At 46.0% G+C, this 16,358-nt stretch overlaps 3 non-coding genes across 3 annotated transcripts; all 3 read right to left on the bottom strand.

The window, feature by feature from the left end:
* Positions 1-1,026: 1,026 nt before the first annotated feature.
* Trnat-agu (transfer RNA threonine (anticodon AGU)) lies at positions 1,027-1,098 on the bottom strand. Its single transcript has one exon. It is a non-coding gene; the product is annotated as a tRNA-Thr (tRNA).
* A 306-nt stretch (positions 1,099-1,404) lies between these two features.
* Positions 1,405-1,477, bottom strand: Trnak-uuu (transfer RNA lysine (anticodon UUU)). Its single transcript has one exon. It is a non-coding gene; the product is annotated as a tRNA-Lys (tRNA).
* Positions 1,478-13,392: 11,915 nt separating this feature from the next.
* On the bottom strand, positions 13,393-13,465 carry Trnak-cuu (transfer RNA lysine (anticodon CUU)). The gene has a single exon. It is a non-coding gene; the product is annotated as a tRNA-Lys (tRNA).
* Between the last annotated feature and the right edge of the window lie 2,893 nt (positions 13,466-16,358).

Raw genomic sequence — 16,358 nt, 5'->3', positions numbered from 1 at the left:
AAAGGTGGTCCATTCTTCTGCCATATGGCTGATCACTCCGCCGTAGGGCTGGAAAGCCGCGCCGACTACGTCCGGTGGTACTTCAAAAGGGAGTTCGAAGACGCGTATCGTACGTAGGCCAAGCCCCGCGTGATCGATAGAGACCACCCCAATATGGCCATCAGAATGTTTGAATTTAAGACCGTTCGCATGTGCGCTCACGATTCTGTTGCACACCTCGTCATTTACTAGCTTGACGTAGACAACACTGCTCGTGATAGAGAGATGGATACCAATTATGTCTCGCGGGAAAATTTTAACGTCGTCACGTAAGAAACGTTCCACTTCAAAAGCTCGCGGTCGTGCATGATCGGGTTGAAAACTGATCTTGATGGTGGTTTGTCTGTATGAATGTGCCATGGTGCGTCGGTAGTGATGGACTCCAAACAGGCGACAACGCAGTAGTAAACAACTACGAGCACTCGCGACCACGCGGACGGGACGTAAACAAGACGTCCTCGCCGCAGCGCTGCGGAAAGCAGACTGACCATTAGGCCACACGGTCACTGACGACCAAGTATAACTTATATACGACTCATCTCGAAACGCTCACACCCCAGAGGAATTGTGTTTTCGTTCTACACAGACGCTGCCCCTTGCTGTTTCCCACCCTTTCGTCACATTCAACCTCTTACGAGACCGACCAAATATAGACTGGGAAACAAAACCACACTTTGTGCATTCGCAATCGAAGACAGGGCGTCTCTCGCCGCATTTGCTACGATGGCCATTTGCTACTTCTGCAGAAGCGGCGGCGACGACGGCCGCGAGAGGCTCTGAGATATGTGAAAAATACATCTATAAGATATAATTCAGACTGCCTCGTCCCACCTTATGCTGTACCACTTTGGCAAATGCTTTATCTGCGCTATTCCCCTTAATCACATCTGAAAGTAATTCTTATATAACGCCTGTCGCTAATTGTTCGTCATCCCAGATACTGTTTGCTATACGGTCACGACGTGCAACTGATTTCGAAAATTCGTCGGCCTCCTGTGAGGATCGAACTCACGACCCCTGGTTTACTAGACCAGTACTCTGGCACTGAGCTAAAGAGGCGCGGCCTAGCTGTTCTTTTGCGTACTTCGTTCTTACGGTCGTCTGGATCATCAGTCTTCAGCTGACAACACTTCATATCACCGACTAATATTTGCAGCTTTGGCGACCCATTACTGCTTGGCTACACATGTGACACGTAACCGATGTGCTCTCCAAACAACAACACTTGCATTTCAGAACATGTCTTTCACACATGACTACAAAATCACCTTCACTTTCAAATACAGTTTCCTTGCGACTGACAGAGACGTAGGCAAAGTTCAGAAAAACGGTAATTTACATCTGCAGCGGAACAAAATTCCGTTCCGCCCAGCGTGGGGCTCGAACCCACGACCCTGAGATTAAAAGTATCATGCTCAAGCGACTGAGCTAGCCGGGCTGCCTTTTAATTTTTTTAAATTTTTTAATTGTTTATTTTTTTTATGCATCTCAGCGCTAGGCAGTCGGCGGCAAGGCGGGCAGGCGTCGCATCCTGAGGCCTGGCCACGATGTCACCGCCATACCCCGCACTCATTCGCATGGTTTTGTGATTTTATGTTATGGCTATTTGTGTATTATTCATTTTTGTATTAATTTTTAAAGTGGCATCATGTGCGCCAGTGTTTTTATACATATAAACAGAATGTTAAAATAAATCCATGTCTGGTCTTAGGATTACGCAGCACACTATGAAATCCAGCACAGCAGATACTCTAAGTTGGTCTTAGAGTACAAATAATTTTCCCAGTTTCCATGTCGTTTATTGGTATGGTGAATTCTGTTGCCAGATGGTTGATTGTGGATTCCTGCTTCTCAAAACCTTGAGCATGCTATGCGTTTGAAGATGCGCGCTGGTAACGTGGGGGCACCATAGAGCAGGGACATGCCAAACAACCATTTCCCGTATTATAAGTCCTCTTGATAGGAATAATAGAAGCTGCAGAAAACTTCTGGTTCTTACTAAATCTTTGTGCAGCTTTGATGAAAGATAATGCGAAATGAAAGTAAACAAATGAGGATCCTCTTCAGGGTGTCGCACTGCGGAACCAAAAGTAAAGTGCTTTCATTGCAAAACGAAAAGGAACACCAAAATACAATTAAATGTTCGAGGCCGAGTGCACGATGTACTCTGTACCGTCTATTGATCCATGATGCAAATCACCCACATCTGACGGTGCGGAGCAGACCAATCCATGGAAACAATAACAATAATAACAAAGTAGTGAAAAAAAAGAAAAACTCCGCCCAATGGATTTAGAAACTTAAATTCTTCCATCACTTAAAGCAATAGTGAGAAAATATTGGAACTGGTCTTTATACTGTCGCAATTTCTTAATCGCATAGTACTCTTCGATGAGGTACATCTGATAATCGTGTAGCGTTGCCGTTGTATGGACGAGCATGTAATAGACGAACTGGCCCATGAGCCAGACATAACTATTATTCTTAGATTGAGGATAAAGCTGCCAGTCCGGTCGGAGCGCGTCTTGAAGTTGAAAGGAAGTATCCGACGTCCTATTAATGACAGCGAGTTTCTTTCGTGTCCACTGCCATATCTGTGTTTGATCCCTGCAGTGGAAGAGATGCGGCAGGGTTTCCACTAGGTTACACTTGGCACAAAACGGGGTGGGCCGCAGCTTGATTTTGTGCAATTTCTCTCCAGTGGGAATCACCTTATTGACAGCGTCATACCAAACAGATCGAACTCTGGAACGAAGGAACGGATAACTAATGTTCTTCCATATATTTCTATAGTTTATGCCTAAATGTTTCTTCTCAATTGGGTTATTCAGCTGCCGTTTAGTAAGAGCACGATAGATCTCCGCCGTGTGGAACGGATGCGGGTTATCCTGAACATAGCTGAGCTCCACATAATATCGCCAGACATAGCTGAGCTCGGGATGAATGTGTCCCACATACGTTGGCGCAGACAACTCCTTTGGACGTAAGGTCTTGAAAAGCTGTTCCGTAAGGCTATTTTGGTTACTGTGTAGTATGCGGGAAGTACGAGTTAAAAAAGTAGCCACACATTGGGATTCAAGGTCTTTGACGCCTAAGCCACCTCGGGAACGAAGTAACGAGGTAGCTTTAAAGGAAACTTTAAAGATGTTCCCTCTCCAGACATACCAGCAAGCAAGTGCTAATAATTTTTTCGCAATGGCTGTTGGGATTGGTAAAACAGCGGCAGTATGATAGAGCTTACTGAAAACGTAACTATTAATAAACTGTGCCCTCTGCATCCGGTCTAAAGACCGCATGTTATGTTCTTTGATCACCGCACGTAAGATGGTAAGCTTGCGTTCCCAATTCGCGTTGAGCATTGCCTGGGGATGTGGTGATATAACCAGGCCTAAATGCCACAGATGTTCGGTCTTCTCCAACCAAGAAATATCGATGGAGTTCGGATTACGACCCAACGGCATGATTTTGGACTTTCGCTCATTAAGTCTGGCACCACAAGCGACAGAGTACTGATGGACAATCCGACGAACTGACCCCAGCTCTTCGGTGGTAGTAATAATCACACTGATATCGGCGGCATAGGCGTGGCAGACCGTTTTGTTGTTTAACGTTTGCAACCCATGTAAAGTTATGTAAAACTTTTTAAGAAGTGGCTCTATAGCAATCGAGAATAAAGTCATGGAAAGGGGGCACCCTTGTCGTACTGCTTGTCGTATAGGCACAGGGGCGGTTAACTGGCCGTTAACCTTCACGCGTGAAGACGTTCCGCAGATACATTTCTTAATAAGCTGTCGAAAACGCTGACTGAATCCTATTTTACTCATTGTGCGCAATAAAAATCCGTGATTAATTCTGTCAAACGCCTTATCGAAGTCGAGAAACAGTAACGCCAAATCAGTGTTGGTAATCCAAGTTAAATAAGCCAGGTCACGATATTCACACAGGGCATTTAACATAGATCGACCACTGACTGCACTCGTCTGATAAGGGCCAAGTACTTTGCCAAGAAGCACTTTAAGCCTGTTGCTTATAATCCTAGTCAAGATCTTGAAATCGGAGTTAAGCAACGTAATGGGCCGAAAATCATTTAACATAGTCGGATTTGATGTTTTAGGAACCAGGACAACCATTCCTTGCGTGAACTGCGGGGGGAAGGCAGCATGCGAGAGCAATTCATTGTACATTTGGGTCAATTCGTCGCCGATCACATCCCAATACCGTGAATAAAATTCGACCGGTAAGCCGTCTAAGCCGGCAGCTTTGTTCTTGGCAGCGCACGCAATAATGGACTTAACTTCAGAGTAGGTGACATTGGCCAAGAGATCAGCGTTATCATCCTGATCCACTGTGGAGGCGATGTCGGTTAAAAATCATCCCCCGCCGATACATCGGTATCTGACTCGGAATAATGTTCTCGAAAATAATTGAAGACATACGCCTTGATAGCACCCTGCTCATTATACAGATGCCCCCCAGCATCCGTAAGATGAGCAATAAGTTTTTGTTTACCACGTTTCTTTTCCCGTATGATATGGAATAACGATGTGGACTCGTGGGAAACGTCATCAGAAGAGCGCGATCGTACCCGATTACCAACAAGTGCTTCACTAACTAAAGCTGTAAGTTTTGCTTTGATACGCTTGATGCGGATCAGGTTGTCGGACAATGCGGAGGGATCGCTGTACAGCTGGCGTAAACCGAGGAAATAAAATTCTAGAGACTGTTTCCTCCAATAAGCCCTGGTCCTGGCAAACTGGCAAAGACATTTCTGAATCCGCGGCTTAACAAAATCCGTCCACCAAAGAATGCGCTCCCTATACCGAGCTTGCCTCTGGAGGCACTGCTGCCACGTGGCAACGAGGCAACGCCTTAAGTCCGCTTCTTCTAGCAGAGAGACATTCAGCTGCCACGTGCCGCGTCCCAAAAATGTCTTCTGTCGCAAATGCCGTAACGTTATGTGGTATGCGGAGTAGTCACTAAAACTGAGCGGCCATAGTTCACAATCACGAGTGGTATTTAAAAGATCTTGAGAAACATAAAACCTATCCAGACGGCTGGAAGAAGCAGCGCTCACATAGGTATATCCCATCGTGTGTGGTCGAAGGTGACACCAACTATCTTTTAAATGCAGTCCATCTGTTAACATTAGTAGCTCGGGACAAAAATTAAAATTCGGACGTTGATCTGCTTTTCGCAAAACGCAGTTAAAATCCCCACCCAGGATGATCTTCAGACGAATGTTTGTTAATAATGGCACAACTTCAGCCCTAAAAAAATCACTTCTGTCCCGTCTGCCAGCGGACCCTGTCGGGGCGTACACGTTCAGGAGAAGCAAATCCTCTAATTGGACGGCAATGCCGTGTCCCGTTTCTAAGATCGCTGTAGGTTGGTAAGCGATGCCAGCTTTGAATAAAATCGCAGTTCCCGTCTCAGTGCCTAGATTTAATATGGCATCATACCCAGGTATTTCTCTAACCTTGGGTGACACAACTTCTTGGAAGAAAACTATATCGATATCTGCTGCATGTAGAGAGTCGGTCAAACATTTAAGTTTGACATCGGATGCGATCCGATTTAAATTAACTGTGGCAAGTGTGTAATCTTGCATGGTGGGGATAGGAAGGGTCCGTTTTATTCACTGTCGTCGGCCCAAGACTTTTCGGATGGCGTATGCTGATGGCCAGTATCCATCAGCTCAGGACTCGGACGGTCGACATGCATGTCCATATCGGCCTCCCCCACGTGGCGGGCGACGGAACCCATTTCATCTGTGCTGCCGCGGTCACTGCCGTCTTTTCGGATCTGCTTTATGGTGCGCTGCAGTTTCTTTTCCAGTGCGTATCTCCTCCTCACTCTGCTTCCGTGCCGCCCGCTTAGATTTCCCCGTTCTTTGGGGAGGTGCGTCGGCGTCAGAAACGGTTTTGGTATCCGTCAAGAGGCTGTGCGTAGAGCCTTCCTCAGATTGGTCACTGCCGGGAGGGAGGGGTGTGTGGGGCGCAACGTCAGGGGTGCAAGAAATGCGCGACCTGTCGCCACCATCCGACAACTGTTTCAGCTCAGCGTACATGGTTGGAGTAATGACGGGAGTCGGTCCTGCATGGTCGGCACGACGGCCGACAGTCGTGGAAACCTGCAGGTGTGCAGCGTGGCTGTCGGCATCGGTGACATCACTACGAACGGGACATTGGGGGGTTGTCGCAGAGTTGTTGACAACAACTGCGCCGGCGTCTGGGGTCACCGCAGCCGGTTGGTGGAGCGTCGGGTGTGTCACAGGCGACTCCATCAGAGTCTGGGCGTAAGACAACCGATTGTCATCTTGCCCATCGAGAGGCGTAAGACGATGTTGCATTCTTCGTCGACCCGCCCGGACACGGGGACAAGCAGATTTTAAATGGTCGGTAGAACCACAAATTACGCAAGTTCTCGGTTGTCCTTCGTACATCACCACCGCTCGAAAACCCTGCACCAAAATGTTGGACGGGATGTGCTTCGTCAAATCAATTTTCGCATTCCTAAAGCCATTATCTACATTGAAATGTCTGTAACCCCTCCACTGCTCGGCATGAATTTGCAGGACATTACTGTAGGGAGACAAAGCTTGCCGAATTCTATCGAAGCTAACTTCGAAAGGCAGATTAAATATCCGGCCGTTTCGAAGCCCTAGGCCAGCATGACTAACAGACACTGCATATTTCGCCTTTAGAATTCACAAAATCCGCTGTGCCCTCCGTGAGGGTCATAATACGAACGCAAGGATCGTCAATAACAAATTTTACATACACAGCGTTCGCAAGAAAATCATATGAAAAGCCAAGAACTTCTTCATCTCGCAGTCCTAAACGATCGTAAAACCAGTCAACGAGTTCATGAACCTGAGGTCAAGCATATCCATACGGAAATCCAAATCGTAGCGTGTAACGTCTCAACACATCTTCCATCACTTTCTTGAAGTACTACTTACAGTACCAACAGCTGCGGGCGACGCCAAGCTGCTGTTTCCCACCCATTCGTTACATTCAACCTCTTACGAGACTGACCAAATATAGACTGGGAACAAGACCACACATTTTGTGCATTCGGAATCGAAGGCGGGGCGTCCCTCGCCGCATTTGCTACGATGGTCATTTGATACTTCTGTAGAAGCAGCGGCGCCGCCGCCGCCGCCGACGACGACGACCGCGAGAGGCTCTGAGATATGTGAGAAATACATCTATAAAATATAATTCAGACTGCCTCGTCCCACATTATGCTGTACCGCTTTGGCAAATGCTTTATCTGCGCTATTCGCCTTAATCACATCTGAGAGTAATTCTTAATAAAACGCCTGTCGCTAATTGTTCGTCATCCCAGATACTGTTTGCTATACGGCCACGATGCACAACTGATTTCCAAAATTCGTCTGCCTCCTGTGAGGATCGAACTCACGACCCCTGGTTTACTAGACCAGCGCTCCGCCACTTTTATTTTTTTATTTTTATTTTTTTACAGACTGTGTGTACTATATCCCTCTTGTTGTAAGCACTAGACAATCAGAACAGCTACAGGGCGGAGTAATTCACATCCTCAGCGGTAATTGCATTGTCACAAAGGCAGAGCAATTCCATAGGCGTCAGCTTCAAAAAGGTCGCATGCCGATACCCGGGTTCGAACTAGGGACCTTTAGATCTTCAGTCTAACGCTCTCCCAACTGAGCTTTTTTTTATCAACAACTAAAACACTCTTCTTTGCTTGTCTCTGATTGCTTCTGGAGAAGTATAGAAAAAAAATAGCTCCGTTGCTAACACAAGAATTGTCCTCATTTTCCGGCGTACTGGAGTCTGCGAGTGGCGGGGGTGGGAACCAGGACGCGTCACAGAAGCAGTGGGGCCTCTTCGCGGCACCACTGGTGTCCTGCGGCCCGGGCCCACCCACTTACACTCACATGTCTCACCCTATACCCATTCTATTAAATGTTAATTTAAGCATATTGCCGAAAATGTTGCCATGATTAGGATATCCGCAGGTTTTTGCGAATTCGATGTCCATAAACAGCTTGAATTTTAAGTGATCGTCACCACCAAGTTTATTAAAAACATAGCTGGAATAGGTGCCCAGCAACCACATAACTACATTATTTTTCGACGGCGGATAAAATCGCACGTCGGGTCGAGACAACATAGTTGAAGGTATGTTGGTGGTTGTGGTCCTCGTAATGATGGCTAGTTTTTCTCTCAGCCAACTCCAATTTCGTGCACGTTCTCCGCAGGTATAACTGTGCATAACGGTATCCACCAGTTGACGGCTATGGCACAGAGTTGTATCACTGAGTCCGATTTTATGTAGCCTCTCACTTGTACTAATCACTTCATTGATTGCTTTGTACCATGCAGTTCGAGCGGCTGAAGTAAGGATCCTGGAACTGACATTACGCCACACTATATCCCAGTTGATGCCACTGCACTTCGTAACAATTGGATTTGGTCCTTCATGTTGTCGCCAGTATGCCAATATTGCTGTAGCTGCTAAATGTCGAGAATTTAAGCTCTTGACTGATGTAGCTGCATGCAAGGAAATAGTCGCGGATGTATTTGAGCTTGTAACTGATGGTCTGAATGTTCAGCGGGGGGTCAAGGCTTTGCGGCCTGACAGCATAGAATAATTGCGCCGTAATGCCCGAAGGGCAGTTGGTAAGGATAGATACCGTCCTTGTGACATAGAGAGCCGCTGCCTTTTTCTTGATGTCGACTAAGCCCATCCCTCCGTTCAGGGGGTGGAGTGTAGCAGTTTTGGCAGATACACGAAAAATTTCCACGCGCTAAATAAAATTTGTTATCGTCGACATAGTATTTCTAGCAATGACAGCAGGGAGCGGCAGGAGCTGCGCCATGTAGTAGGCTTTTGATAAGATACAGGCATTGATAAGTTGAATGCGATCAAATTGGTTGAGGCTGCGATGGTAATTATCAATTAGGGCTCCATTTATTTTACGTGCTACATCTCGCCAGTTAGCCGCTATCATCTGTAGAGAGGACGCCATCAACATGATCCCCAGAGCCTTGTGTTCTCTGACTTGTTTAGCATAATCAACACGCAAATTCTGGAGGCCACAGAGGTTCAGAAATTTGCTTTTGTGTTCATTTAACTGCGCTCCTGACACCAGACAGTATTTCCGAAGTTCAGCCTCTAATACGGTGACATCATCGACATCGCGAATCACTACACCCACATCGTCGGCATAAGCTCCGATTACACTTTTTACCCCAGAAATTGTAATCCCAGTGAGTTTCGTCTGCAACTGTTGTAACAGAGGTTCAAGGAAAAGTACAAAAGCAACATAGACAGAGGGATCCCTTGTGGAACCCCTCGGTTGATTGGTATTGGTCGCGTCAGTCGTGAGTTGACAGAAAGTTTTGCAGTGATTCCCATGGCCGAGTTTTTAATCATGTCAATCGTGTTCCGAGAGTAGCCCAATCTTTGCATAGTCTCGAGAAGGTAAGCATGATTTACGAGATAAAAAGCTTTAAAAAATCAAGAAAGATCAGCCCACATTTCATGTTACTAGCGTTCGTTAACGCAATGACGTCGCGGTAAAAAGCAGCCGTTTGCAGAATTGTTCTCCTGAAGGCGCATGTCTGCTGTTGGCCAATGATTTTAGCAGTGAGTGGCGTGAGTCTCATGTTAATTGCGCGAGCCACGATCTTATAATCCGAGTTTAACTACGATATTGGCCGGAAATTGGTGATAGTTTTAGTACCTCTGTTTTTAGGGAGAAGCACAATTTTACATTCCTTAAAGAAGGGTGGGACAGACGTTCCTTGCAAGACTTCGTTCACGACGTGAGTGATTTTGTCCCCGATGATGTGCCAATATTGCTTGTAAAATTCAATTGGTAAGCCATCAGGGTCCGGCGATTTCCCAATCGGCGAACTGCAGACAACCCCCACAACATCTTTATTACTGAAGGCCAACGAGATAGAGTCATTGTCTTCCCTAGTTACGGTAGATGAAATGGCACTAAACAGTCCATCATAGCAGTCATCGTGTAGAGTCACTGATGCGTAGGTTTTGACAAAATAGTTGTGCAGTGCTGTGACAATCTCTCGTTATGTGTCAACCGTTGTTCCATCCTCGAGTTTCAGGGCGTCAATAAAAGTCCGCCTCCTGTTCCTTGTATGTTTGAGGAGGTGGTACAGAGCCGCTGCTTCATCATCTCTGACCGACGTCACTTTAGATTTTATCTTAAGGCCGTCCAGTTTCATCCTCTTCAGATTGATTAATTTTGCCTTTATTTTCCGAATGTCGTCAATTCTGGTGGCCGTCGCGTCTGCACGATCGTACAGGTCCCGTAAGATTGTGTAATAAAATTCCATCGTCTTTTTGATTTCCGCCGCCCTTTCAATTCCGAATGACATGATAACTTTTCGCAGTTTCGGCTTTGCCTGCAGAGTCCACCACTCTATAGTGCTGCGAAACTTGTGAGTAGCGCGCAAGCACTGCTCCCAAGCACGACGCACCCCCTCCTCCAGCAAAACATCCGATAACAAAGACACATTCAGGTTCCATTGATCTTTATACCATCGCGTGGGTTGGGGAAGTAATTTCAAGCACGCGATGACACCACTGTGATAGGAGAAACTGGAGGGGATCGTCTCTACTTTTAATAAATCATTCTCGATAACATCGGAAACATAAATCCGGTCGATTCTGCTGCAGGAATATGCGACGATGTGAGTGAAGCGTACCAATGTCGGGTACCTAATTTCCCACGCATCTTTAAGTTTGAGGTCGGTCACGAGGCGCTTTAATTCAGACGAATAATTAAAAGTTGGGGACTGATATTTCCTGGATAAGACACAATTAAAATCACCACCAATGATAATGTGTCGGGGATTTTTCCGAAAGAAAAAAAGTAGCTCGTTCCTCTCTATAGGTATTGCCAGAAGGTGCGTACAAGTTGATGATGGTGACGCCGAAAACAGTGATCCCGATCCTTCTACCCGATTCCAATTTGTCGATCTGAGTAACTGGAATCCCTTCTCTAATTAAGACTGCGGTGCCCACGGTCGTTTCCAGGGAAAAATTTGCAATGCCGACAAACCCAGGAAGAGTAAATTGTGGCATCGACACCTCCTGCAAAAGTGGTATATCAGTACCGGGCTCATATAGATATTGTTTTAATGCATGCAGTTTCACTTCTGATCAAATTTTATTAATATTGAGGGTCGTGATCGTATAGGCCTGTGACATAATAACAGGACGTCTGAGAGAAGGAGGGATCAACTGCCGTTAATTGCCCACATCTCCATGCCATTCCATGTGAGTAGCGGCCGCGCAATTCCTGTCTGGAGCGTCACTGAGTTGATCTCTTGCATCTTTGTTTTTACTCTTTTTCCGGACAGCATTAAGATTTGGTGGTACTTGGATCCTGTGACGGACACTCTGCAACACCGCTGCAGTCGGAGGTGTGGGAGGGTCTTGGGTGATGTCAATCGTCTCTCCCGACACATCTTGCGCCGGGAGCGCATGCGCCGAAACCGCTGGCGAGCGATCAGCTGAGCCACCACTTTCACTATCAGCTTGTTTGGCAACACTCGCTGCCCGAAGTTGTTTGTTGTCACTGACAGTCCCAGGCTGCTGTGTTTGTATACCGTCGCGGAGTTGATGACATTCATGTTGTTCTGAGGCTAGGGTCGGAGCAGTTGCCACGTGTTGTGTACCGTCCGCTCCCGGAGACATTGTTTGTATACCATCACGGCGAGCCGCGATGTGAGTACTTCCAGTAGATACGTGAGCCACATCTACTTGTTGACTTTCCTGAGTGTGCTGTTGCGGAAGTTCTGAGACATGAGCCTGTGGTAACTGAACGGCGTCGACGGAAGTATCGACGCTTGAAATTGCGGTAGAAGAATCGTCCACAATCGCTGCACCGGTTATAACTTTAGTACCCGAAGCGATCCCCCGTACGACCGATTCCGCGGTCTCGTGCGCACTGAAGGTTTTATCATCAGAGTCACGGCTGTCACAAGTTCAACGCCTCTTATTAGTCGTGGCATCGACCTTCGCGGGTGGCTTAGCACCATTGTCTCTCCTTACCAGAGCTGGAAACTCTTCAGGGCGAAATTCTTTTAGCTCTTCCGAAGGTACGGCAGAACTAGGGACCTCACCCTCTACGATAAGGTTATCCGAAACTACATCAGCCAACGTAAGACTTTTACGCTTCTGTAGCGAATTTTTTAGCACAAACATTCGCCTGGGACAGTCATGACGCAGGTGACCACTCTCATTACATATATGGCATGTGGGAGTTTGGCCACTGTAAGTAACATGAGCCCTATAGTCACAAACGGTAACATGCGAGGGTATATTCTGCTTTATATGCATTTCTACTGATCGGACGCCACTGTAACATTGTAACCTGTGCTGGTTTGACCACCGTTCGTTACGAATCTGCTTGATATCCCCGAATTTGGACAGAACTTCCTTCAGATAACAATCTTCTACTTCAAGGGGTAGGTTAAAGATACGCACATTGGTATACTCCACATCGGCATTGGAAATGAGCACAGTACTTACAGACTCGTCCCGGTGTCGAAAAACAGCTCTCCCTCCGTGTTTCGTCAGAATCTCTTCCAGTAATACAGGATTCAGCAATTTTACAAATAAGCAATATTCCTCGGTATCATAATACGCCGTGTGCACTTGATCAGAGGTAATTCCAATGACATCCACAACCCAATCTGGTATTTCCAAGGCACTAGGCTGCACAGAACGGGTAGACTTGTCAAATTCAGATCAGAGTGTACACTTTCTCGGAAATAACCTGGACATTGCAAAACGATAACTAGCAAAGGAACCGCTAGAAGAACACAAGAATGAAAATCAAACTCAAGAACAATATACACTAAATAAAAACACTTCACGATAAAGAGAAAACTTAAGTTGTTATCACGACTTGTAAACACGTGGCGGAGTGGAGCACTTTACACGTCCGATCAGCACGGTGTCACAGGCGCGACTTCCACTGAGCTAAAGAGGCACGGCCTAGCGGTTCTTTTGAGTACTTCGTCCTTACGGTCGTCTCGATCATCAGTCTTCAGCTGACAACACTTCATATCACCGACTTATATTTGCAGCTTTGGCGAACCATTACTGCTTGGCTACACATCTGACACGTAACCGATGTACTCTCTAACCAACACCACTTGCATTTCAGAAAATGTCTTTCTCACATGTCTACAAAATCGCCTTCACCTTCAAATACAGTTTCCTTGCGACTGACGGAGACCTAGGCAAAGTTTAAAGTTGCTATTTCCATTACATAACGTTCATCAGAAAAACGGTTATTATCATCTGCAGCGGAACAAAATTCCGGTTCGCCCAGTGTGGGGCTCGAACCCACGATCCTGAAATTAAGAGTCTCATGCTCTAGCGACTGAGCTAGCCGGGCTGCCTCGGTAAATATGTGCCGGGCAGCACGTCACACAGTACTCGTTTGGGTTGGGTGGTCCCATGCAGAATCTCTCCATGTTGCCTAATGTTTTCTTAACGTCACACTCGTCACGTACTTCACTTTTATTTCATAATCATTTCTGAGAGGTAAAGGAATTGAATGAAAACCTGCAGAGTTAGTGGCGTCAAAATTAACACACATACTTGATGTGGCTCATAAGCCGAACGAGTTACTTTCCGACGTTGTCTTAGATGTGCAAGTGCCAGTCAAAACTCGCGGCGACGGAACTCTGCCGACCATTTCGTTAGTTAACACCGGTCTTGTTGTGTGTGTTTCAAGCTCAAGAGCATCTCCAAGCAGGAAATGGTCAACAGAAACATTCAGACGGTTTTTGTACAGCACAATTGCTACACTAAAACGGTATGTTTCTTTTTCAGAACTGGAAAAAAACGACCGTGACAGGATTTGAACCTGCAATCTTTGGATCCGAAGACCGCCGCCTTATCCATTTTTTTATTATTATTATTTTTCTTCTGCTTACGAAATGAAGCTTGAAAATCTTGCCAATCGAATCCTTCAGTGTGGTTGTAACTTGGGAGTCGGTCAACATGATATATTATTCGCCTTATAGATGGTCCGCCTTTTTGCAGTGAATATCTGCTGAACTTTCTGTAACATGAAATTCAATCAGTTGACCTGTTAGTTTCTTTATTTTACGTCACAGTTTTGAGCAGGTAGTTGGCGAAGTGATCCTTGTAGTTTTGTGTTTTCATTAGCAGATGGTGCTGAGTTGTAAGATAGACCCAGAAGTCTTCTTTACTCTTTTCTTCTTTTGTAAATAAGTAGTGTACTGTAGCGGATTTTAACCAGTTTAGTGCGTTCCTTCTCGTCCGTGGGTACGGAGTATCATCCGGCGTTAGAAAGGCAGCAGGCGTTATATATCTGGGAGATGTTCTGCTGATGAGCGCCAACTTGTTCGTGATATATGCCCATATATCTTTTACTTTGTCGCACACAAATCTGTGTTCATCAGTATCTATTAAATTACACGTGATGCATAAAGGTGATTCTGCGAGGTGTATGTTATGTAGTTTGGAGTTAGTGGCCAATTTTCTGTTAACTGCGAAATACCAAGTGGCTTGCATTGCTGACGGCTAGTGTGGACAATGGATGTTCAACCAGATTACCTTCCAGTCGTAAAAATTGTATTTGTCTTCGACGTTATTTGGCTTCTTATCTTTCATGAGTTCCTGGTACACGCGTTTCACTGCCGTCATTGCTTGTACGGGGATCCTTGTCTGTGCATAACTGTACTCCAATAAAAACCGTTTTAAATGATAAAGTCCGTTTGGAATTTGTTGCACCGTGATGGGTGGACTGAGGTTTGCCGGAGCTATCTCAGTAAGCAGGTGAGCAGCGAGACTATCTGCTGAGTGTTTCCATTGGTGGAAAGTTTTTGATATGTATAAAGCTTGCGCCTTCTTTCCAACATCGACAAGCTTTAAGCCACCATTTTTTGTGGCCAGCGTTAAGGTGTCAAACTGAACTTTAAAAATGTGACGATGGCTGACAAACTGTCCTAATGCTGACATAATTCGTTTTGCAGTGTGTGCAGACATTGGTAAAATTTGAGCGATATAATTGAGTTTTGAGGTGAGATATACATTTGCGACCGTGACTTTCTGAATTTCATTTAGTTTTCGTACACTGTGTTACCGTATGCCGGCACGAATAGTCTGTAGAAGCTTTCTATAGTTGGTTGCAATTGTGTGCCGGATATTACGCTGAAAATCAATTCCAAGACACTTGAAGATCTTCAGCTGACGTAGTTGCCTGTGAGGGCGCGATCCTAGGCCGCGGCCAATATTGAATATTCCAGACTTTGTCCAGTTTAGTTGTGCACCGGACGCTTGCTCATATTGCCTGACTGTCTGTAGTGCGGTTTCCACTTCAGTTCTATTTATGATAAGGAAACCGACATCGTCTGCATACGCCTTGCACACAACTCGGGATCCATGTATGACGATGCCCTGTAAACTTTTCGTCAGGGTAGCTAACAAAGGCTCAATGGCAATCGCAAAAAGCGCCATGGACATTGGGCAGCCCTGCCTGACGGAACTGACTATCTCTATTGCTCGGGTAGGCTGGCCATTGATGATGATTCTGGATGAATTAGTCGCTACCATCTGTTGTATAATGGCAACGAACCCAGGTGGAAAACCCATCGCAGACATGGTACGAAAGAGATACTGGTGGTTTACCCTGTCAAAGGCTTTGTCGAAATCTAAGGACATGATGGCACATTTCAGTTTACAGACTTCCGCAATGGAGATTAAATCACGGTAGTCGCATAGAGTCTGTTGAATTTTCCGATCCTTGCCCACGCTGGTCTGGTAAGGGCCAATGATGCTGGTCATCGTGGATTTAAGCCTTTGGGCCAATAGTCTCGCAAAGATTTTATAGTCGCTGTTGAGCAGCGTTATCGGTCTTAGATTTTTTACGTTGGCACCGCCTGAGTTTTTTTAATTAGAACGATTGCGCCTTCACAGAAGCTGGTGGGGATCACGTTGTTGTGGTCTAGAAGTTCGTTACACATGCAAGTGATCTTCGCCTTTATGGTGTTCCAGAATTTTTGATAGAATTCGGCGGGAATTCCGTCAGGTCCGGGGGATTTATTCTTAGCACTTTCCCAGATGACATATCCCACGTCGTCTTCGGTTGCCACGGCTAATAGCTGTTCCGCGTTCGCGAGACTGACTCTGTTGTGCAAATTATTCAAAAGATCGTCCCGCACTTGCACGTTAACTTCTATTTTTGACATCAAGGTGGTGAAGTAGTTAAGCACCGCCGCCTTAATCTCATTGTGCGTAGTCAGCGTTGCGCCATCCTC

The sequence above is a fragment of the Schistocerca gregaria genome, chromosome 3, assembly GCF_023897955.1.
Source record: "Schistocerca gregaria isolate iqSchGreg1 chromosome 3, iqSchGreg1.2, whole genome shotgun sequence".
Classification (NCBI taxonomy): domain Eukaryota; kingdom Metazoa; phylum Arthropoda; class Insecta; order Orthoptera; family Acrididae; genus Schistocerca; species Schistocerca gregaria.
Note: the sequence above shows the minus strand (reverse complement) of the source record. Positions and strands in the feature narration are given on the sequence as shown.